At 39.7% G+C, this 21,284-nt stretch overlaps 8 non-coding genes and 22 pseudogenes across 8 annotated transcripts; all 30 read left to right on the forward strand.

The window, feature by feature from the left end:
• The first annotated feature begins 43 nt into the window (after positions 1-43).
• On the forward strand, positions 44-164 carry LOC122338926 (annotated as a pseudogene).
• A 274-nt stretch (positions 165-438) lies between these two features.
• On the forward strand, positions 439-559 carry LOC122338876 (annotated as a pseudogene).
• A 670-nt stretch (positions 560-1,229) lies between these two features.
• On the forward strand, positions 1,230-1,349 carry LOC122338878 (annotated as a pseudogene).
• A 297-nt stretch (positions 1,350-1,646) lies between these two features.
• Positions 1,647-1,767, forward strand: LOC122338877 (annotated as a pseudogene).
• A 4,376-nt stretch (positions 1,768-6,143) lies between these two features.
• LOC122338870 lies at positions 6,144-6,262 on the forward strand (annotated as a pseudogene).
• Positions 6,263-6,536: 274 nt separating this feature from the next.
• Positions 6,537-6,655, forward strand: LOC122338905. Its single transcript, XR_006249893.1, has one exon. It is a non-coding gene; the product is annotated as a 5S ribosomal RNA (ribosomal RNA).
• Positions 6,656-6,933: 278 nt separating this feature from the next.
• Positions 6,934-7,052, forward strand: LOC122338872 (annotated as a pseudogene).
• A 275-nt stretch (positions 7,053-7,327) lies between these two features.
• Positions 7,328-7,446, forward strand: LOC122338874 (annotated as a pseudogene).
• A 273-nt stretch (positions 7,447-7,719) lies between these two features.
• Positions 7,720-7,838, forward strand: LOC122338862 (annotated as a pseudogene).
• A 271-nt stretch (positions 7,839-8,109) lies between these two features.
• Positions 8,110-8,228, forward strand: LOC122338909. The gene has a single exon (XR_006249897.1). It is a non-coding gene; the product is annotated as a 5S ribosomal RNA (ribosomal RNA).
• Positions 8,229-8,502: 274 nt separating this feature from the next.
• On the forward strand, positions 8,503-8,611 carry LOC122338883 (annotated as a pseudogene).
• Positions 8,612-8,884: 273 nt separating this feature from the next.
• LOC122338882 lies at positions 8,885-9,001 on the forward strand (annotated as a pseudogene).
• A 5,472-nt stretch (positions 9,002-14,473) lies between these two features.
• On the forward strand, positions 14,474-14,592 carry LOC122338860 (annotated as a pseudogene).
• Positions 14,593-14,866: 274 nt separating this feature from the next.
• On the forward strand, positions 14,867-14,985 carry LOC122338901. The gene has a single exon (XR_006249889.1). It is a non-coding gene; the product is annotated as a 5S ribosomal RNA (ribosomal RNA).
• Positions 14,986-15,260: 275 nt separating this feature from the next.
• Positions 15,261-15,379, forward strand: LOC122338902. The gene has a single exon (XR_006249890.1). It is a non-coding gene; the product is annotated as a 5S ribosomal RNA (ribosomal RNA).
• A 274-nt stretch (positions 15,380-15,653) lies between these two features.
• LOC122338859 lies at positions 15,654-15,773 on the forward strand (annotated as a pseudogene).
• Positions 15,774-16,049: 276 nt separating this feature from the next.
• Positions 16,050-16,168, forward strand: LOC122338857 (annotated as a pseudogene).
• A 278-nt stretch (positions 16,169-16,446) lies between these two features.
• LOC122338855 lies at positions 16,447-16,565 on the forward strand (annotated as a pseudogene).
• Positions 16,566-16,840: 275 nt separating this feature from the next.
• LOC122338868 lies at positions 16,841-16,959 on the forward strand (annotated as a pseudogene).
• Positions 16,960-17,232: 273 nt separating this feature from the next.
• On the forward strand, positions 17,233-17,351 carry LOC122338908. The gene has a single exon (XR_006249896.1). It is a non-coding gene; the product is annotated as a 5S ribosomal RNA (ribosomal RNA).
• A 271-nt stretch (positions 17,352-17,622) lies between these two features.
• On the forward strand, positions 17,623-17,740 carry LOC122338887 (annotated as a pseudogene).
• A 273-nt stretch (positions 17,741-18,013) lies between these two features.
• Positions 18,014-18,132, forward strand: LOC122338903. Its single transcript, XR_006249891.1, has one exon. It is a non-coding gene; the product is annotated as a 5S ribosomal RNA (ribosomal RNA).
• Positions 18,133-18,408: 276 nt separating this feature from the next.
• On the forward strand, positions 18,409-18,527 carry LOC122338913 (annotated as a pseudogene).
• Positions 18,528-18,803: 276 nt separating this feature from the next.
• Positions 18,804-18,922, forward strand: LOC122338863 (annotated as a pseudogene).
• A 275-nt stretch (positions 18,923-19,197) lies between these two features.
• On the forward strand, positions 19,198-19,316 carry LOC122338906. The gene has a single exon (XR_006249894.1). It is a non-coding gene; the product is annotated as a 5S ribosomal RNA (ribosomal RNA).
• Positions 19,317-19,591: 275 nt separating this feature from the next.
• On the forward strand, positions 19,592-19,710 carry LOC122338867 (annotated as a pseudogene).
• Positions 19,711-19,983: 273 nt separating this feature from the next.
• Positions 19,984-20,102, forward strand: LOC122338864 (annotated as a pseudogene).
• Positions 20,103-20,374: 272 nt separating this feature from the next.
• On the forward strand, positions 20,375-20,493 carry LOC122338931 (annotated as a pseudogene).
• A 275-nt stretch (positions 20,494-20,768) lies between these two features.
• LOC122338904 lies at positions 20,769-20,887 on the forward strand. Its single transcript, XR_006249892.1, has one exon. It is a non-coding gene; the product is annotated as a 5S ribosomal RNA (ribosomal RNA).
• A 275-nt stretch (positions 20,888-21,162) lies between these two features.
• On the forward strand, positions 21,163-21,281 carry LOC122338911 (annotated as a pseudogene).
• Positions 21,282-21,284: the final 3 nt, after the last annotated feature.

Consider the following 21,284-nt stretch of genomic DNA (forward strand, 5'->3'; position numbering starts at 1 on the left):
AGTGTGCCTCACCTTAAAATAGGGGCTTTTTGCAGCAGCTTTAGCTTATGGCCATACCACCCTGTTCACGCCTGATCTCGTCTCTGATCTCAGAAGCTAAGCAGAGTTGGGCCTAGTTAGTACTTGGATGGGAGACTGCCTAGGAATACCAGGTGCTGTAAGTTTTTGAGTTTTTCACTACTTATCTAATACACTGGCCCTTAGTGTGGCCAAAGTTTGACCAGCTCTTTGCTTTCCCTTACTGCTTATTTAATTCAATTGCCTTTAAAGTAGCTGTTCTTTAAACAGAGTTTGACTGTTTTTAACTACTTAACTAATGCTCTTATCTTTAATGTAGCTCATTTTGAAGTATTTTTGTATTTCATTCATTACTTATCTAGTATAATGGCACTTAGTGTGCCTCACCTTAAAATAGGGGGCTTTTTTGCAGCAGCTTTAGCTTACGGCCATACCACCCTATTTCACGCCTGATCTCGTCTGATCTCAGAAGCTAAGCAGAGTTGGACCTAGTTAAGTACTTTGATGGGGGACTGCCTAGGAATACCAGGTGCTGTAAGTTTTGAGTTTTTCACTACTCATCTAATATACTGGCCCTTAGTGTGGCAAAGTTTGACCAACTCTTTGCTTTCCCTTACTGCTTATTTAATTTAGTGCCTTTAAAAGTAGCTGTTCTTTAAACAGAGTTTATTTATTTTTAACTACTTAACTAATGCTCTTATCTTTAATGTAGCTCATTTTGAAGTATTTTTGTATTTCATTCATTACTTATCTAGTATAATGGCACTTAGTGTACTCACCTTAAAATAGGAGGCTTTTGCAGCAGCATTCGCTTCTGGCCACACCACCCTGTTCACGCCTGATCTAAGTCTGATCTCAGAGCTTCGTAAATTGGGTCTGAATTAGTACTTGGATGGGGAGACTGCCTAGGAATACCAGGTGCTGTAAGTTTTGAGTTTTTCACTACTTGCTCTAATACACTGGCCCTTAGTGTGGCCAAAGGTTGACCAGCTCTTTGCTTTCCCTTACTGCTTATTTAATTCAATTGCCTTTAAAGTAGCTGTTCTTTAAACAAGGATTTGACTGTTTTTAACTACTTAACTAATGCTCTTATCTTTGTAATGTAGCTCATTTTGAAGTATTTTTTGTATTTCATTCATTACTTATCTAGTATAATGGCCTTAGTGTGCCTCACCCTTAAAATAAGGGGGCTTTTTGCAGCAGCTTTGAAAGCTTACAGCCATACCACCCTGTTCACATACGATCTCGTCTGATCTCAGAAGCTAAGCAGAGTTGGGCCTAGTTAGTACTTGGATGGGGAGACTGCCTAGGAATACCAGGTGCTGTAAGTTTTTGAGTTTTTTCACTACTTATATCTATTACACTGACCCTTAGGTGCTTAGCCCCAAGGTTGACCAGTAGCTCTTTGCTTTCCGTACTGCTTATTTAATTCAAATTTGCCTTTAAAGTAGCTGTTCTTTGAAGCAGAGAGTTGACTGTTTTTTTAACTACTTAACCTAGTATACTTATCTTTAATGTAATGCCTCATTTTGAAGTATTTTTTGTATTTCATTCATTGCTTATCTAGTATAATGGCACTTAGTGTGCCTCACCTTAAAATAAGGGAGCTTTTGCGGCAGCGGCTTTTAAACTACGGCCATACCACCCTGTTCACGCCTGATCATAGATCTGATCTCAGAAGCTAAACAGAGTTGGGCCTAGTTAGTACTTGGATGGGAGACTGCCTAGGAATACCAGGTGCTGTAAGTTTTGGAGTTTTTCACTGCTTATCTATTACACTGTGGCCCTTAGTGTGGCCCAAAGGTTTGAAACCAGCTCTTTGCTTTTTCCCTTACTGCTTATTTAATTCAATTGCCTTTAAAAGTAGCTGTTCTTTAAGCAGGATTTGACTGTTTTTAACTACTTAACTAATGCTCTTATCTTTAATGTAGCTCATTTTGAGAGTATTTTTTATTATTTCATTCATTGCTTATCTAGTATAATGGCACTTGAGTGTGCCTGACACCTTAAAATAGGGGCTTTTTGCAGCAGCTTTTGAAACTTCTGTTACCTGCCACCCTGTTCACGCCCTGATCTCGTCTGATCGCCAGAAGCTAAGCAGGGAGATTGGGCCTAGTTAGTACTTGGATGGGGAGACTGCCTACGGAATACCAGGTGCTGTAAGTTTTTGAGTTTTCACTTCTTATCTAATACACACAAAGTATGATGTGGCCAAAAGATTTATTGACTCTTTACTTTCCCTTTTCCCTTTATTTAATTCAATTGCCTTTAAAAGTAGCTGTTCTTTAAACAGAGATTTTGACTGTTTTTAACTACTTAGCTAATGCTCTATCTTTTTAATGTAGCTCATTTTGAAGTATTTTTTGTATTTCATTCATTACTTATCTGAGTATGTTGGCACTTGAGTGTTACTCACCTTAAAATAGAGCCGCTTTGCAGCAGCTTTTACAGCTTCTGACCATATGCACCTGTTCACGCCTGATCTTCGTCTCTGATCTCAGAAGCTAAACCCAGGAAGTTGGACCTAGATTGAGTACTTTGATGGGAGACTGCCTGGGAATACCAGGTGCTGTAAAGTTTTGAGTTTTTCACTACTTTATCTAATACACTGGCCCATGAGTGACTGGCCAAAAGTTTGACCAGCTCTTTGCTTTCCACTTACTGTATTTAGTTCAATTTGCCTTTAAAGTGGCTATTTTCTTTAAACAGAGTTTGATTGTTTTTAACTACTTAACTAATGCTCTTATCTTTAATGTAAATCATTTTTTGAAGTATTTTTTGTATTTCAATTATTGCTTATCTAGTATAATGGCACTTGAGTGTACCTCTCACCTTAAAATAGGGAGCTTTTTGCAGCAGCTTTTTCGCTTACTGACCATACCACCTGTTCATTCACGCCTGATCACTCGTCTGATCTCAGAAGCTAATAGGGGAGTTGGGCCTAGTTGGTACTTGGATGGGGAACTGCCTAGGAATACCAGGTGCTGTAAAGTTTTTGAGTTTTTTTCACTGCTTGCTCTAATACACTGGCCCTTAGTGTGGCCAAGAAAGTTTGACCAACTCTTTGCTTTTCCCCTTACTGCTTGTTAATTCAATTGCCTTTAAAGTGGCTGTTCTTTAAACAGAGTTTATTTGTTTCTTTCTGTAACTAATGCTCTTATCTTTAATGTGGCTCATTTTGAAAGTATTTTTTTATATTTCATTCATTACTTATTTTAGTATATTGGCACTAGTGTACCTCACCTTAAAATAGAGGCTTTTTACCTTTGCTTCAGCTCACAGCTGGCCCCGCACACAGGCTGCGCCTGATCTCGTCTGATCTAGGGAAGCTAGCCAGAGTTGAGGCCTAAGATTAGTACTTGAATGGGGAGACTGCCTAGGAATGCCAGGTGCTGTAAGTTTTGAGTTTTCACTGCTTATCTAATACACTGGCCCTTAGTGTGGCCAGAGGTTTGATGACTCTTTGCTTTCTCACGCCTGCTTAATTGAATTCAATTTGCCTTTAAAGTAGCTATTTCTTTAAAGCAGAGTTTGACTCATTTTAACTTCTTAACTAATGCTCTTATCTTTAATGTAAACCATTTTAGGTATTTTTTTTTTTTTTTGTATTTTCATTCATTACTTATCTAGTATAATGGCACTTGAGTGACACCTCACCCTTAAAATAGGGCTTTTGCAGCAGCTTTAAACTTCGGCCGTAGCACTGTGTTCACAGCCACCTGATCTCTCAATCTGATCTCAAGAGCTAAGCCCAGAGTTAGGCCCTAGTTGGTACTTGGATGGGGAGACTGCCTAGGAATGCCAGGTGCTGTAAGTTTTTGAGTTTTTCACTACTTATCACAATACACTGGCCCTTGATGTGGCCAAAGTTTGACCAGCTCTTTGCTTTTTCCCTTACTGCTTATTTAATTCAAGTGCCCCCCAAAGTGGCTGTTCTTTCGCTTGGGATTTGACTGACTGTTTTTAACTAACTAATGCTCTTATAACAATAATGTAGCTCATTTTGAAATATTTTTGTATTTGTCATTCATTGCTTATCTGAGTATAATGGCATGATGTACCTCACCTTAAAATAAGGGACTTTTTGCATGCAGCTTAAGCTTCACGGCCATCCCCACCCTCTTCTAAGCCTGAATCTTTGATCCTGATCTACCAGAAACTAAAGCTTGAGTTGGGCCCTAGTTAGTACTTAGATGGAGACTGCCTAGGAATGCCTAGGTGCTGTAAGTTTTTTAGTTTTTCACTGCATATCTAATACACTGGCCCTTAGTGTGGCAAAAGTTTATTAAACTCTTTGGCACCCGCCTGCCCTTATTTGAATTCAAATTGCCTTTAAAGTAGCTGTTCTTTAAACAGAGTTTGATTTCTTTTAACTACTTAACTAATGCTCTTCCCATCTTTAATGTAACTCATTTTGAAATATTTTTGTATTTCATTCATTACTTATCTGAGTATAGTGGCACTTAGTGTACCTCACCTTAAAATAAGGGCTTTTGCAGCAGCTTTCGCATGCACGACCATGCACACCCTGTTCACGCCTGATCACGTCTGATCTCAGAAGCTAAGCAGAGTTGGGCCTAGTTAGTACTTGGATGGGAGACTGCCTAGGAAGGAATACCAGGTGCTGTAAGTTTTTGAGTTTTCACTACTTATCTAATACACTGGCCCTTAGTGGCCAAAGGGTTGACCAGCTCTTTTGCTTTCCACTTACTGCTTGTTTAATTCAATTGCCTTTAAAGTAGCTGTTCGCCAAACAGGAGGTTTGGCTATTTTTAACTACTTAGCTAATATGCTTATCTTTATTGCTGGCTCATTTTGAAGTATTTTTTTGTATTTCATTCATTACTTATCTAGTATAATGGCGCTTGAGTGTGCCTGCGCTTAAAATAGGGGCTTTTTGCAGCAGCTTTAAACTGCAGCCCTTGCTACCCTGTTTCAAGCCTGATCTAGTCTGATCTCAGAAGCTAAGCAGAGTTGGGCCTAAGATTAGTACTTGGATGGGGAGACTACCTGGGGGCCTGGGTGCTGTAAGTTTTGAGTTTTTCACTACTTATTTAATACACTGTGGCCCATTAGTGTGGCCCAAAAGTTTGAAAAACTCTTTGCTTTCCCATACTGCTTTTTAGATTCTAATTGCCTTTAAAGTGGCTGTTCTTTAAACAGAGTTTGACTGTTTTAACTACTTGGCTAATGCTCTTATCTTTAATGTAGCTCATTTTGGAAGTATTTTTTTTTATGTTCATTCATTTACTTGCTCTAGTATAATGGCACTTGAGTGGCACTCACCTTAAAATAGGGGCTTTTGCAGCAGCTTTGGCTTATGGCCCATGCCACCCTCTTCACGACTGATCTCATCTGATCTCAGAAGCTAAGCAGAGTTGAGCCTAGTTAGGTACTGCTTGGATGGAGAGACTGCCTAGGGATACTGCCAGTGCTTATGCAAGTTTTTTGAGTTTTTTCACTGCTTATCTAATACACTTTGTGGCCTTAGGTGTGTGAAAGTTTGACCAACTCTTTGCTTTCCCTTACTGCTTTTAATTCAATTTGCCTTTAAAGTGGCTATTCTTTAAACAGAGTTTGACTGTTTTCAACTGCTTAACTAATACTCTTATCTTTAATGTAGCTCATTTTGAAGTATTTTTTTGTATGTCATTTCATTACTTATCTAGTATAATGGCACTGATGGTACTCACTGTAAAATAGAGGCTTTTGCGGCAGCTTTTGCTCACGGCCATACCACACTCCTTCTGGCGCCTGATCTCACCGTCTGATCTAAGAAGCTGTGCAGAGTTGGGCCTATTTTGTACTTGGATGGGGAGACTGCCTAGGGAATGCCAGGTGCTGTAAGTTTTGAGTTTTTCACTACTTATCTAATACACTGGCCCTTAGTGTGGCCAAAGTTTGACCAGCTCTTTGCTTTCTTACTGCTTATTTAATTCAATTGCCTTTAAAGTAGCTGTTCTTTAAACAGAGTTTGACTGTTTTTAACTACTTAACTAGTTCTCTTATCTTTGTTGCCAGTCCTCATTTGGAAGCATTTTTTGTATTTCATTCATTACTTATCTACCAGTATAATGGCCATTTAGTGTGCCTCACCTTAAAATAGGGGCTTTTGCAGCAGCTTTGCTTACGGCCATACCACCCTGTTCACACCTGATTTCGTCTGATCTCAGAAGCTAAGCAGAGTTTGGCCTATTTAGTACTTGGATGGGAGACTGCCTTGGAATACCAGGTGCTGTAGGTTTTGAGTTTTTCACTACTTATCTAATACACTGGCCCTTAGTGTGGCCAAAGTTTGACCAGCTCTTTGCTTTCCCTTACTGCTTTTTTAATTCAATTGCCTTTAAAAGTAGCTGTTCTTTAAACAGAGTTTGACTGTTTTTAACTACTTAACTAATGCTCTTATCTTTAATGTAGCTCATTTTGAAGTATTTTTTGTATTTCATTCATTACTTATCTAGTATAATGGCACTTAGTGTGCCTCACCTTAAAATAGGGGGCTTTTTGCAGCAGCTTTCGCTTACAGCCATACCACCCTGTTCACGCCTGATCTCATCTGATCTCAGAAGCTAAGCAGAGTTGGGCCTAGTTAGTACTTGGATGGGAGACTGCCTAGGAATACCAGGTGCTGTAAGTTTTTGAGTTTTTTCACTACTTATCTAATACACTGGCCCTTAGTGTGGCCAAAGTTTGACCAGCTCTTTGCTTTCCCTTACTGCTTTTTTAATTCAATTGCCTTTAAAGTAGCTGTTCTTTAAACAGAGTTTGACTGTTTTTAACTACTTAACTAATGCTCTTATCTTTAATGTAGCTCATTTTGAAGTATTTTTTTGTATTTCATTCATTACTTATCTAGTATAATGGCACATGCCAGTGTGCCTCACCTTAAAATAGGGGCTTTTGCAGCAGCTTTTTGCTCACGGCCATACCACCTGTTTACACCTGATCTCGTCTGATCTCAGAAGCTAAGCAGGAGTTGGGCCTATTTAGTACTTGGATGGGAGACTGCCTAGGAATACCAGGTGCTGTAAGTTTTTAGTTTTTCACTACTTATCTAATACACTGGCCCTTAGTGTGGCTGCAAAAGTTTGACCAGCTCTTTGCTTTCCCTTACTGCTTATTTAATTCAATTGCCTTTAAAGTAGCTGTTCTTTAAACAGAGTTTGACTGTTTTTAACTACTTAACTAGTTCTCTTATCTTTAATGTAGCTCATTTTGAAGTATTTTTTTGTATTTCATTCATTACTTATCTAGTATAATGGCACTTAGTGTGCCTCACCTTAAAATATGGGGCTTTTGCAGCAGCTTTGCTTACGGCCATACCACCCTGTTCACACCTGATTTCGTCTGATCTCTGAAGCTAAGCAGAGTTTGGCCTATTTAGTACTTGGATGGGAGACTGCCTTGGAATACCAGGTGCTGTAGGTTTTGAGTTTTTCACTACTTATCTAATACACTGGCCCTTAGTGTGGCCAAAGTTTGACCAGCTCTTTGCTTTCCCTTACTGCTTTTAATTCAATTGCCTTTAAAGTAGCTGTTCTTTAAACAGAGTTTGACTGTTTTTAACTACTTAACTAATGCTCTTATCTTTAATGTAGCTCATTTTGAAGTATTTTTTTGTATTTCGTTCATTACTTATCTCTAGTATAATGGCACTTAGTGTGCCTCACCTTAAAATAGGGGCTTTTTGCAGCAGCTTTTGCTCACGGCCATACCACCCTGTTCACGCCTGATCTTGTCTGATCTCAGAAGCTAAGCAGAGTTGGGCCTATTTAGTACTTGGATGGGAGACTGCCTAGGAATACCAGGTGCTGTAAGTTTTGAGTTTTTCACTACTTATCTAATACACTGGCCCTTAGTGTGGCCAAAGTTTGACCAGCTCTTTGCTTTCCCTTACTGCTTATTTAATTCAATTGCCTTTAAAGTAGCTGTTCTTTAAACAGAGTTTGACTGTTTTTAATTACTTAACTAGTTCTCTTATCTTTAATGTAGCTCATTTTGAAGTATTTTTGTATTTCATTCATTACTTATCTAGTATAATGGCACTTAGTGTGCCTCACCTTAAAATAGGGGCTTTTTGCAGCAGCTTTAGCTTACGGCCATACCACCCTGTTCACGCCTGATCCTGTCTGATCTCAGAAGCTAAGCAGAGTTGGGCCTAGTTAGTACTTGGATGGGAGACTGCCTAGGAATACCAGGTGCTGTAAGTTTTGAGTTTTTCACTACTTATCTAATACACTGGCCCTTAGTGTGGCCAAAGTTTGACCAGCTCTTTGCTTTCCCTTACTGCTTATTTAATTCAATTGCCTTTAAAGTAGCTGTTCTTTAAACAGAGTTTGACTGTTTTTAACTACTTAACTAATGCTCTTATCTTTAATGTAGCTCATTTTAAAGTATTTTTTTGTATTTCATTCATTACTTATCTAGTATAATGGCACTTAGTGTGCCTCACCTTAAAATAGGGGGCTTTTTGCAGCAGCTTTAGCTTACGGCCATACCACCCTGTTCACGACTGATCTCAGAAGCTAAGCAGAGTTGGGCCTAGTTAGTACTTGGATGGGAGACTGCCTAGGAATACCAGGTGCTGTAAGTTTTGAGTTTTTCACTACTTATCTAATACACTGGCCCTTAGTGTGGCCAAAGTTTGACCAGCTCTTTGCTTTCCCTTACTGCTTATTTAATTCAATTGCCTTTAAAGTAGCTGTTCTTTAAACAGAGTTTGACTGTTTTTAACTACTTAACTAATGCTCTTATCTTTAATGTAGCTCATTTTGAAGTATTTTTTTGTATGTCATTCATTACTTATCTAGTATAATGGCACTTAGTGTGCCTCACCTTAAAATAGGGTTCTTTTGCTGCAGCTTTCGCTTACGGCCATACCACCCTGTTCACGCCTGATCTCGTCTGATCTCAGAAGCTGCTTAGTTGGGCCTAGTTAGTACTTGGATGGGAGACTGCCTAGGAATACCAGGTGCTGTAAGTTTTGAGTTTTTCACTACTTATCTAATACACTGGCCCTTAGTGTGGCCAAAGTTTGACCAGCTCTTTGCTTTCCCTTACTGAAAGCATTAGTTAAGTAGTTAAAAACAGTCAAACTCTGTTTAAAGAACAGCTACTTTAAAGGCAATTGAATTAAAAAAGCAGTAAGGGAAAGCAAAGAGCTCTGCTTCCGGCTTGCGACTGTTCGGACGCTCTTGCTTACTGCTCCGCGCTTTGCTTCTTTTTATCTACTTTTATCTACTTTTTTTCTGATTTTACTAAGTTTTAACTTCAGCATATAGCACAGTGCTCAAACAACACATATTTGGCAAAAACTTTCGGGATTGCAATAATAGCTACTACGAAGAACTAGATTATCTGCCTCCCGCTGCTAGCAGCTTACATTCGGAGACGGAAAACACAGCTTCCTATTTTCAACAAACAAGAAAGAAAATGCCTCTTCTGGAATCTACTTGCTGCACAAACTGCCACAGACTGCTACAAAGGATTGTGGCTCTTGAAACAAAGTTACTTGCTGGACTCCCAAAACAAGCAGATCACACAGCAGATCATCACGGACCCCCTCAGCCCACAGCCGGTGAGTCCTGTGAATCGAATCAATCTCGACAGTGTACAAATGTAGCGAATCAAGCTAAAGCTGATCAACACACAAATCAGTGGCAAAGACAGGGAGCGAGACCCAAAGGCACTCGAGACATCAGACTGTCACGAGTATCTCATATTGCCGCTGTGGCATCATCTACCCCAGACATGGCCATGAGAAGGCTTGGAAAAACTGGTATTTTACCACCCCCTGTACAGCTCGAGAACAGATTTGAATCTTTAACGAATTTGGGTGAGGAATCCCCGAAAGTGACTGAGCAGGAGTCATATCAGCCAGTAGCTAACACCGCTACAAACAGGCGCTCAAGGTCGAGCAGACAGCGGCGTTCAGATCACAGAGAAGCCGAGCCCAGAACTCTGATAGTCGGAGACTCCATTATCAGAAACGTCAGGAGCAGAACGACAACTACATGCTGCTTTCCTCAAGCGACCGTCTCTGATGTAAACTATGGACTTCAGAACGTTCTAATGAAGCACAAGACTGCAAAACGAGTCATCATCCATGTGGGGAAGAATGACATTCGTAAGGAGCAATCAGAACTCCTGAAGAGGGACTTCAGTGAACTTATCGAAACACTTCAAAGAGTTGAAGTCCAGTCGTTCATCAGTGGACCACTCCCAGCAAGGGGAACAAACATGTTTTCACGGTTGCTTGGACTGAATACTTGGCTACAAAGAACCTGCAGTCAAAAAGAGTCAACTTCATCGACAACTTCAATCTGTTCTGGGGACACAGACAACTGTTTAAACTGGATGGCCTTCACCCAAACAAACTTGGTGCGAGAGTGTTAAAGGACAACATCTATTTTTCACTCCGTCATCCATCAGCAGAGTGTGCCAGTCCACTCAACATGAATGGCACACACACACCTGGACAAAGTATGGATGACGACAGGACTTCATATCAGCCTCAGAGTCATCATCTGGTCGACACATCCCACAAGGACACTGAAAACACCACAGAGCCACAACAAGCACTGTCTGTGGACACTATCACGGTTGAGCCCTGCCCGCAGAGCCCATCACAGACACAATGTGACGCACAACAACGGCTCCAGGACTCAGAGCCGAAGGACGACTCTCTGGTAATCAGCCAGGGAAGCCAGGACAGCATAATTCTGCCACCGGAAACACCAATGCTCTGTTTACCAGAGACATTATCCCTCTCTCAAGCATCGCCACTTCTCAGCTTCTCACAAAAAATGGAGGAACTGGTGGCTAAAACCAGACTCTCCCACTCCTTTGCTGCGAGCCCCCAGTTATCAACTACAAAACGGCGGGCACCACCGCCTCCAAGGCCGCTGGGCCCAGCTCGCCCTCCTCCAGCGAGAGCTCTTCGGCCGCTGCGACAACGCCAGGCCATCCCTCCTCCATCTGCAGCTGGTAAAGCAAAAACAACTGATAACAGCTCTCAGTGATGTGTTTCGGGTCCCCGCGACTACAGCAAAAACTTCCAGGGATGTTTAGAAAACAAGCGGGAACCCAGTGTGTCTCTCACTATCTCCGTCTTATTACAGGATAGAAAGTCTAAGGCCTTCTCAAGGCGTACAACTGACAAATCTAATCTATGCCCATTAGACAACAAACTCAGACTTCTATAGAAACAAAAAGTACTACCATCAAGCTAGCATTATTAAATGTTCGATCACTAAAAACAAATCATTTGTGATCAATGATTTAATAATTACAAACAATCTAGATTTTATGTTTCTAAATGAAACATGGCTTGAAGAAAGCTGCAGTGCAACAGTGCTCAATGAAACAGCCCCTCCCAACTTCACTTATATGAATGTTTGCAGAGTTGACAAGAGAGGGGTGGGGTTACTGCTCTCTTTAAAGATGTCTTTCAGTGCAGACAAGTGTCATTTGGTCAGTACTTGTCATTTGAATATCTAGGGATTGTGTTGAAAGGTGCTCCACGCATCCTGTTTATCATTATTTACAGGCCTCCAAAATATTCTCCAGCCTTTGTTGAAGAGTTCACAGAATTGTTATCAATGATTTGTTCAGAATTTGACTGTTTTGTGATTGCAGGGGATTTTAATATCCACATAGAAAATGCAGAAATCAAAACTACAAAAGAATTTGTAACCGTTTTAAACACTTTTGAGCTGATTCAGCATGTGCATGGACCTACACATCACCATGGGCACACGCTAGATTTACTCATTAGTAAGGGTTTACAGCTTTCGTCCATTGTTATCAAGGATGTAGCACTGTCTGATCACTTCTGTATTTTCTTTGATATATTGATCTCTGCTACCACTGAATCCAGATCTGTCACTGTCAGAAAGAGATGCATTAATGAGAACACAAGTGTGCTATTTATGAAGGCTGTTTCTTCAATGCCAAGCATTTCTGCCCGACTGCGTTGATCTTCTCCTAGAGTCCTTTGACTCAAAAGTTAAGAATGTCATGGATGACATTGCACCTGTGAAAGTCAGTAAGAAGACTGGCAGACAAAAGTCATGTTGGAGAAAATCAACAGCAGTGCAGATCATGAAAAGGCAATGCAGAAAGGCTGAGCGGACGTGGCGGAAGACAAAACTTGAAATCCACTATAGCATCTATAAAGACAGCCTGCATGCTTTTAATGTGGAATTAGCCACAGCACGACAGAAGTTTTTCTCAAACCTTATAAATAGTAACCTGAACAACACCCGCACTCTTTTTGCTACGGTTGAGAGACTGACAAACCCCCCAAGTCAGATTCCCAGTGAAATGCTTTCTGACAGCAAATGCAATGGGTTTGCCTCATTCTTTTCTGAGAAGATCGAAAATATCAGAAAGGCAATTAAAACATCAGATGATGTAGAGATATGTCAGATTCAACCACAATCTCAAAAAGGAGTCACTATGTGTGTTCTTGAAGCAATTGATAGCAAAACTTTGGAGGAAGTAATACAGCACCTAAAATCCTCAACCTGCTGTCTTGACACACTCCCACATCCTTTCTTAAAAGCGTGTTTGACTGTTTTAAAGCTGACATCTTAGAAGTGGTGAACACATCACTTCTTTCTGGGACTTTTCCAAACGCCCTGGAAAACTGCGGTTGTTAAGCCCCTCCTGAAAAAGAGAAATCTTGATAACAGTATATTGAGTAACTATAGACCGATATCAAATCTTCCGGTCATAGGCAAGATCATTGAAAAGGTAGTTCTGAATCAGCTGAACAGCTACTTGAACTCAAATGGTTATCTGGATAATTTTCAATCTGGTTTCAGACCGCACCACAGCACAGAGACAGCGTTAGTTAAGATAATAAATGATATTCGCTTAAACTCTGATTCTGGTAAAATATCAGTGCTGGTACTACTAGATCTTAGTGCTGCGTTTGACACTGTCGATCATAACATTCTTCTAGACAGACTGGAAAACTGGGTCGGGCTTTCTGGAATGGCTCTAAACTGGTTCAGGTCATATTTAGAGGAGGGGTTATTATGTGAGTATAGGAGAGCATAGGTCTAAGTGGACGTCCATGACATGCGGAGTCCCACAAGGCTCAATTCTTGCGCCGCTCTTGTTTAGCCTGTATATGCTCCCACTAAGTCAAATAATGAGAAAGAATCAAATTGCCTATCACAGCTATGCTGACGACACACAGATTTACCTAGCTTTATCTCCAAATGACTACAGCCCCATTGAATCACTCTGCCAATGCATTGATGAAATCAACAGTTGGATGTGCCAAAATTTTCTTCAGTTAAACAAGGAGAAAACTGAGGTCATTGCATTTGGAAATAAAGATGAAGTTCACAAGGTGAATGCATACCTTAACTCAAGGGGTCAAACAACCAAAAGGCAAGTCAAGAATCTTGGTGTGATTCTAGAGACCGACCTTAGTTTCAGCTGTCATGTCAAAGCAGTGACTAAATCAGCGTACTATCACCTAAAAAATATTGCAAGAATAAGATGCTTTGTGCCCAGGCAAGACCTGGAGAAACTAGTCCATGCCTTCATCACCAGCAGGGTGGACTATTGTAATGGTCTCCTCACTGGCCTTCCCAAAAAGACCATCAGACAGCTGCAGCTCATCCAGAACGCTGCTGCCAGGATCCTGACTCGAACCAGAAAATCAAAGCACATCACACCAATCCTCAGGTCCTTACACTGGCTTCCAGTGACATTTAGAATTGATTTTAAAGCACTTTTACTCGTTTATAAATCACTCAATGGACTAGGACCTAAATACATTGCAGATATGATCACTATTTATACACCTAACAGACCACTCAGATCACTAGGATCAAGTCAGTTAGAAATACCAAAGGTTCACACCAAACAAGGAGAATCTGCTTTTAGTTATTATGCTGCTCGCATCTGGAACCAGCTTCCTGAAGAGATCAGATGTGCTGAAACATTAGTCACTTTTAAATCCAGACTCAAAACTCATCTGTTTAGTTGTGCATTTACAGAATGAGCACTGTGCTGCGTCCGAACTGTGCTACTTTGCTTCTTTTATTTTAAACTGTTTTAAATCAATCTCTTTTTGCTTTAAATTCAATTTATCTTAAATCAGTGTTTTTATTTTATTTTAATTTCTTTTATTGTTATTTAAATCTTGTAATTATTTTATTTCCTCTTTTGTAAAGCACTTTGAATTACCATTGTGTATGAAATGTGCTATATAAATAAACTTGCCTTGCCTTGCCTTACTGCTTATTTAATTCAATTGCCTTTAAAGTAGCTGTTCTTTAAACAGAGTTTGACTGTTTTTAACTACTTAACTAATGCTCTTATCTTTAATGTAGCTCATTTTGAAGTATTTTTTGTATTTCATTCATTACTTATCTAGTATAATGGCACTTAGTGTGCCTCACCTTAAAATAGGGGCTTTTTGCAGCAGCTTTAAGCTTACGGCCATCCCACGCTGTTCACGCCTGATCTAGTCTGATCTCAGAAGCTAAGCAGAGTTGGGCCTAGTTAGTACTTGGATGGGAGACTGCCTAGGAATACCAGGTGCTGTAAGTTTTGAGTTTTTCACTACTTATCTAATACACTGGCCCTTAGTGTGGCCAAAGTTTGACCAGCTCTTTGCTTTCCCTTACTGCTTATTTAATTCAATTGCCTTTAAAGTAGCTGTTCTTTAAAAATAGTTTGACTGTTTTTAACTACTTAACTAATGCTCTTATCTTTAATGTAGCTCATTTTGAAGTATTTTTTTGTATTTCATTCATTACTTATCTAGTATAATGGCACTTAGTGTGCCTCACCTTAAAATAGGGGGCTTTTTGCAGCAGCTTTCGCTTACGGCCATACCACCCTGTTCACGCCTGATCTCGTCTGATCTCAGAAGCTAAGCAGAGTTGGGCCTAGTTAGTACTTGGATGGGAGACTGCCTAGGAATACCAGGTGCTGTAAGTTTTTGAGTTTTTTCACTACTTATCTAATACACTGGCCCTTAGTGTGGCCAAAGTTTGACCAGCTCTTTGCTTTCCCTTACTGCTTTTTTAATTCAATTGCCTTTAAAGCAGCTGTTCTTTAAACAGAGTTTGACTGTTTTTAACTACTTAACTAATGCTCTTATCTTTAATGTAGCTCATTTTGAAGTATTTTTTGTATTTCATTCATTACTTATCTAGTATAATGGCACTTAGTGTGCCTCACCTTAAAATAGGGGGCTTTTTGCAGCAGCTTTCGCTTACGGCCATACCACCCTGTTCACGCCTGATCTCGTCTGATCTCAGAAGCTAAGCAGAGTTGGGCCTAGTTAGTACTTGGATGGGAGACTGCCTAGGAATACCAGGTGCTGTAAGTTTTTGAGTTTTTTCACTACTTATCTAATACACTGGCCCTTAGTGTGGCCAAAGTTTGACCAGCTCTTTGCTTTCCCTTACTGCTTATTTAATTCAATTGCCTTTAAAGTAGCTGTTCTTTAAACAGAGTTTGACTGTTTTTAACTACTTAACTAATGCTCTTATCTTTAATGTAGCTCATTTTGAAGTATTTTTTGTATTTCATTCATTACTTATCTAGTATAATGGCACTTAGTGTGCCTCACCTTAAAATAGGGGCTTTTTGCAGCAGCTTTAGCTTACGGCCATCCCCACCCTGTTCACGCCTGATCTCGTCTGATCTCAGAAGCTAAGCAGAGTTGGGCCTAGTTAGTACTTGGATGGGAGACTGCCTAGGAATACCAGGTGCTGTAAGTTTTTGAGTTTTTTCACTACTTATCTAATACACTGGCCCTTAGTGTGGCCAAAGTTTGACCAGCTCTTTGCTTTCCCTTACTGCTTATTTAATTCAATTGCCTTTAAAGTAGCTGTTCTTTAAACAGAGTTTGACTGTTTTTAACTACTTAACTAATGCTCTTATCTTTAATGTAGCTCATTTTGAAGTATTTTTTTGTATTTCATTCATTACTTATCTAGTATAATGGCACTTAGTGTGCCTCACCTTAAAATAGGGGGCTTTTTGCAGCAGCTTTAGCTTACGGCCATCACACCCTGTTCACGCCTGATCTCGTCTGATCTCAGAAGCTAAGCAGAGTTGGGCCTAGTTAGTACTTGGATGGGAGACTTCCTAGGAATACCAGGTGCTGTAAGTTTTTGAGTTTTTTTCCACTACTTATCTAATACACTGGCCCTTAGTGTGGCCAAAGTTTGACCAGCTCTTTGCTTTCCCTTACTGCTTATTTAATTCAATTGCCTTTAAAGTAGCTGTTCTTTAAACAGAGTTTGACTGTTTTTAACTACTTAACTAATGCTCTTATCTTTAATGTAGCTCATTTTGAAGTATTTTTTTGTATTTCATTCATTACTTATCTAGTATAATGGCACTTAGTGTGCCTCACCTTAAAATAGGGGGCTTTTTGCAGCAGCTTTCGCTTACGGCCATCCCACCCTGTTCACGCCTGATCTAGTCTGATCTCAGAAGCTAAGCAGAGTTGGGCCTAGTTAGTACTTGGATGGGAGACTGCCTAGGAATACCAGGTGCTGTAAGTTTTTGAGTTTTTTCACTACTTATCTAATACACTGGCCCTTAGTGTGGCCAAAGTTTGACCAGCTCTTTGCTTTCCCTTACTGCTTATTTAATTCAATTGCCTTTAAAGTAGCTGTTCTTTAAAAATAGTTTGACTGTTTTTAACTACTTAACTAATGCTCTTATCTTTAATGTAGCTCATTTTGAAGTATTTTTTGTATTTCATTCATTACTTATCTAGTATAATGGCACTTAGTGTGCCTCACCTTAAAATAGGGGGCTTTTTGCAGCAGCTTTCGCTTACGGCCATCTCACCCTGTTCACGCCTGATCTAGTCTGATCTCAGAAGCTAAGCAGAGTTGGGCCTAGTTAGTACTTGGATGGGAGACTGCCTAGGAATACCAGGTGCTGTAAGTTTTGAGTTTTTTCACTACTTATCTAATACACTGGCCCTTAGTGTGGCCAAAGTTTGACCAGCTCTTTGCTTTCCCTTACTGCTTATTTAATTCAATTGCCTTTAAAGTAGCTGTTCTTTAAACAGAGTTTGACTGTTTTTAACTACTTAACTAATGCTCTTATCTTTAATGTAGCTCATTTTGAAGTATTTTTTGTATTTCATTCATTACTTATCTAGTATAATGGCACTTAGTGTGCCTCACCTTAAAATAGGGGCTTTTTGCAGCAGCTTTCACTTACGGCCATCCCACACTGTTCACGCCTGATCTCGTCTGATCTCAGAAGCTAAGCAGAGTTGGGCCTAGTTAGTACTTGGATGGGAGACTGCCTAGGAATACCAGGTGCTGTAAGTTTTGAGTTTTTCACTACTTATCTAATACACTGGCCCTTAGTTTGGCCAAAGTTTGACCAGCTCTTTGCTTTCCCTTACTGCTTATTTAATTCAATTGCCTTTAAAGTAGCTGTTCTTTAAACAGAGTTTGACTGTTTTTAACTACTTAACTAATGCTCTTATCTTTAATGTAGCTCATTTTGAAGTATTTTTTTGTATTTCATTCATTACTTATCTAGTATAATGGCACTTAGTGTGCCTCACCTTAAAATAGGGGCTTTTGCAGCAGCTTTCGCCACGGCCATCCCACCTGTTCACGCCTGATCTCGTCTGATCTCAGAAGCTAAGCAGAGTTGGGCCTAGTTAGTACTTGGATGGGAGACTGCCTAGGAATACCAGGTGCTGTAAGTTTTTGAGTTTTTCACTACTTATCTAATACACTGGCCCTTAGTGTGGCCAAAGTTTGACCAGCTCTTTGCTTTCCCTTACTGCTTATTTAATTCAATTGCCTTTAAAGTAGCTGTTCTTTAAAGATAGTTTGACTGTTTTTAACTACTTAACTAATGCTCTTATCTTTAATGTAGCTCATTTTGAAGTATTTTTTTGTATTTCATTCATTACTTATCTAGTATAATGGCACTTAGTGTGCCTCACCTTAAAATAGGGGCTTTTGCAGCAGTTTTCGCTTACGGCCATACCACCCTGTTCACGCCTGATCTCGTCTGATCTCAGAAGCTAAGCAGAGTTGGGCCTAGTTAGTACTTGGATGGGAGACTGCCTAGGAATACCAGGTGCTGTAAGTTTTTGAGTTTTTTCACTACTTATCTAATACACTGGCCCTTAGTGTGGCCAAAGTTTGACCAGCTCTTTGCTTTCCCTTACTGCTTATTTAATTCAATTGCCTTTAAAGTAGCTGTTCTTTAAAATGAGTTTGACTGTTTTTAACTACTTAACTAATGCTCTTATCTTTAATGTAGCTCATTTTGAAGTATTTTTTTGTATTTCATTCATTACTTATCTAGTATAATGGCACTTAGTATGCCCCACCTTAAAATAGGGTTGTTTTTGCAGCTGCTTTCGCTTACGGCCATACCACCCTGTTCACGCCTGATTTCGTCTGATCTCAGAAGCTAAGCAGAGTTGGGCCTAGTTAGTACTTGGATGGGAGACTGCCTAGGAATACCAGGTGCTGTAAGTTTTTGAGTTTTTTCACTACTTATCTAATACACTGGCCCTTAGTGTGGCCAAAGTTTGACCAGCTCTTTGCTTTCCCTTACTGCTTATTTAATTCAATTGCCTTTAAAGTAGCTGTTCTTTAAACAGAGTTTGACTGTTTTTAACTACTTAACTAATGCTCTTATCTTTAATGTAGCTCATTTTGAAGTATTTTTTTGTATTTCATTCATTAATTATCTAGTATAATGGCACTTAGTGTGCCTCACCTTAAAATAGTGGGCTTTTTGCAGCAGCTTTCGCTTACGGCCATACCACCCTGTTCACGCTTGATCTCGTCTGATCTCAGAAGCTAAGCAGAGTTGGGCCTAGTTAGTACTTGGATGGGAGACTGCCTAGAAATACCAGGTGCTCTAAGCTTTTGAGTTTTTTCACTACTTATCTAATACACTGGCCCTTAGTGTGGCCAAAGTTTGACCAGCTCTTTGCTTTCCCTTACTGCTTATTTAATTCAATTGCCTTTAAAGTAGCTGTTCTTTAAACAGAGTTTGACTGTTTTTAACTACTTAACTAATGCTCTTATCTTTAATGTAGCTCATTTTAAAGTATTTTTTTGTATTTCATTCATTACTTATCTAGTATAATGGCACTTAGTGTGCCTCACCTTAAAATAGGGGCTTTTTGCAGCAGCATTGGCTTACGGCCATACCACCCTGTTCACGCCTGATCTCGTTTGATCTCAGAAGCTAAGCAGAGTTGGGCCTAGTTAGTACTTGGATGGGAGACTGCCTAGGAATACCAGGTGCTGTAAGTTTTTGAGTTTTTTCACTACTTATCTAATACACTGGCCCTTAGTGTGGCCAAAGTTTGACCAGCTCTTTGCTTTCCCTTTCTGCTTATTTAATTCAATTGCCTTTAAAGTAGCTGTTCTTTAAACAGAGTTTGACTGTTTTTAACTACTTAACTAATGCTCTTATCTTTAATGTAGCTCATTTTGAAGTATTTTTTGTATTTCATTCATTACTTATCTAGTATAATGGCACTTAGTGTGCCTCACCTTAAAATAGGGGGCTTTTGCAGCAGCTTTCGCTTTACGGCCATACCACCCTGTTCATGCCTGATCTCGTCTGATCTCAGAAGCTTAGCAGAGTTGGGCCTAGTTAGTACTTGGATGGGAGACTGCCTAGGAATACCAGGTGCTGTAAGTTTTGAGTTTTTCACTACTTATCAAATACACTGGCCCTTAGTGTGGCCAAAGTTTGAACAGCTCTTTGCTTTCCCTTACTGCTTATTTAATTCAATTGCCTTTAAAGTAGCTGTTCTTTAAACAGAGTTTGACTGTTTTTAACTACTTAACTAATGCTCTTATCTTTAATGTAGCTCATTTTGAAGTATTTTTTTGTATTTCATTCATTACTTATCTAGTATAATGGCACTTAGTGTGCCTCACCTTAAAATAGGGGCTTTTTGCAGCAGCTTTCGCTTACGGCCATACCACCCTGTTCATGCCTGATCTCGTCTGATCTCAGAAGCTTAGCTGAGTTGGGCCTAGTTAGTACTTGGATGGGAGACTGCCTAGGAATACCAGGTGCTGTAAGTTTTGAGTTTTTTCACTACTTATCAAATACACTGGCCCTTAGTGTGGCCAAAGTTTGACCAGCTCTTTGCTTTCCCTTACTGCTTATTTAATTCAATTGCCTTTAAAGTAGCTGTTCTTTAAACAGAGTTTGACTGTTTTTAACTACTTAACTAATGCTCTTATCTTTAATGTAGCTCATTTTGAAGTATTTTTGTATTTCATTCATTACTTATCTAGTATAATGGCACTTAGTATGCCTCACCTTAAAATAGGGTTTTTTTGCAGCAGCTTTTGCTTATGGCCATACCACCCTGTTTACGCCTGATCTCGTTTGATCTCAGAAGCTAAGCAGAGTTGGGCCTAGTTAGTACTTGGATGGGAGACTGCCTAGGAATACCAGGTGCTGTTAGTTTTTGAGTTTTTCACTACTTATCTAATACACTGGCCCTTAGTTTGGCCAAAGTTTGACCAGCTCTTTGCTTTCCCTTACTGCTTATTTAATTCAATTGCCTTTAAAGTAGCTGTTCTTTAAACAGAGTTTGACTGTTTTTAACTACTTAACTAATGCTCTTATCTTTAATGTAGCTCATTTTGAAGTATTTTTTTGTATTTCATTCATTACTTATCTAGTATAATGGCACTTAGTGTGCCTCACCTTATAATAGGGGGCTTTTTGCAGCAGGTTTCGCTTACGGCCATACCACCCTGTTCACTCCTGATCTCGTCTGATCTCAGAAGCTAAGCAGAGTTGGGCCTAGTTAGTACTTGGATGGGAGACTGCCTAGGAATACCAGGTGCTGTAAGTTCTTGAGTTTTTTCACTACTTATCTAATACACTGGCCCTTAGTGTGGCCAAAGTTTGACCAGCTCTTTGCTTTCCCTTACTGCTTATTTAATTCAATTGCCTTTAAAGTAGCTGTTCTTTAAACAGAGTTTGACTGTTTTTAACTACTTAACTAATGCTCTTATCTTTAATGTAGCTCATTTTGAAGTATTTTTTTGTATTTCATTCATTACTTATCTAGTATAATGGCACTTAGTATGCCTCACCTTAAAATAGGGTTTTTTTGCAGCAGGTTTTGCTTATGGCCATACCACCCTGTTTACGCCTGATCTCGTTTGATCTCAGAAGCTAAGCAGAGTTGGGCCTAGTTAGTACTTGGATGGGAGACTGCCTAGGAATACCAGGTGCTGTAAGTTTTG

This window comes from Puntigrus tetrazona, unplaced genomic scaffold (genome assembly GCF_018831695.1).
Source record: "Puntigrus tetrazona isolate hp1 unplaced genomic scaffold, ASM1883169v1 S000000989, whole genome shotgun sequence".
NCBI lineage: Eukaryota > Metazoa > Chordata > Actinopteri > Cypriniformes > Cyprinidae > Puntigrus > Puntigrus tetrazona.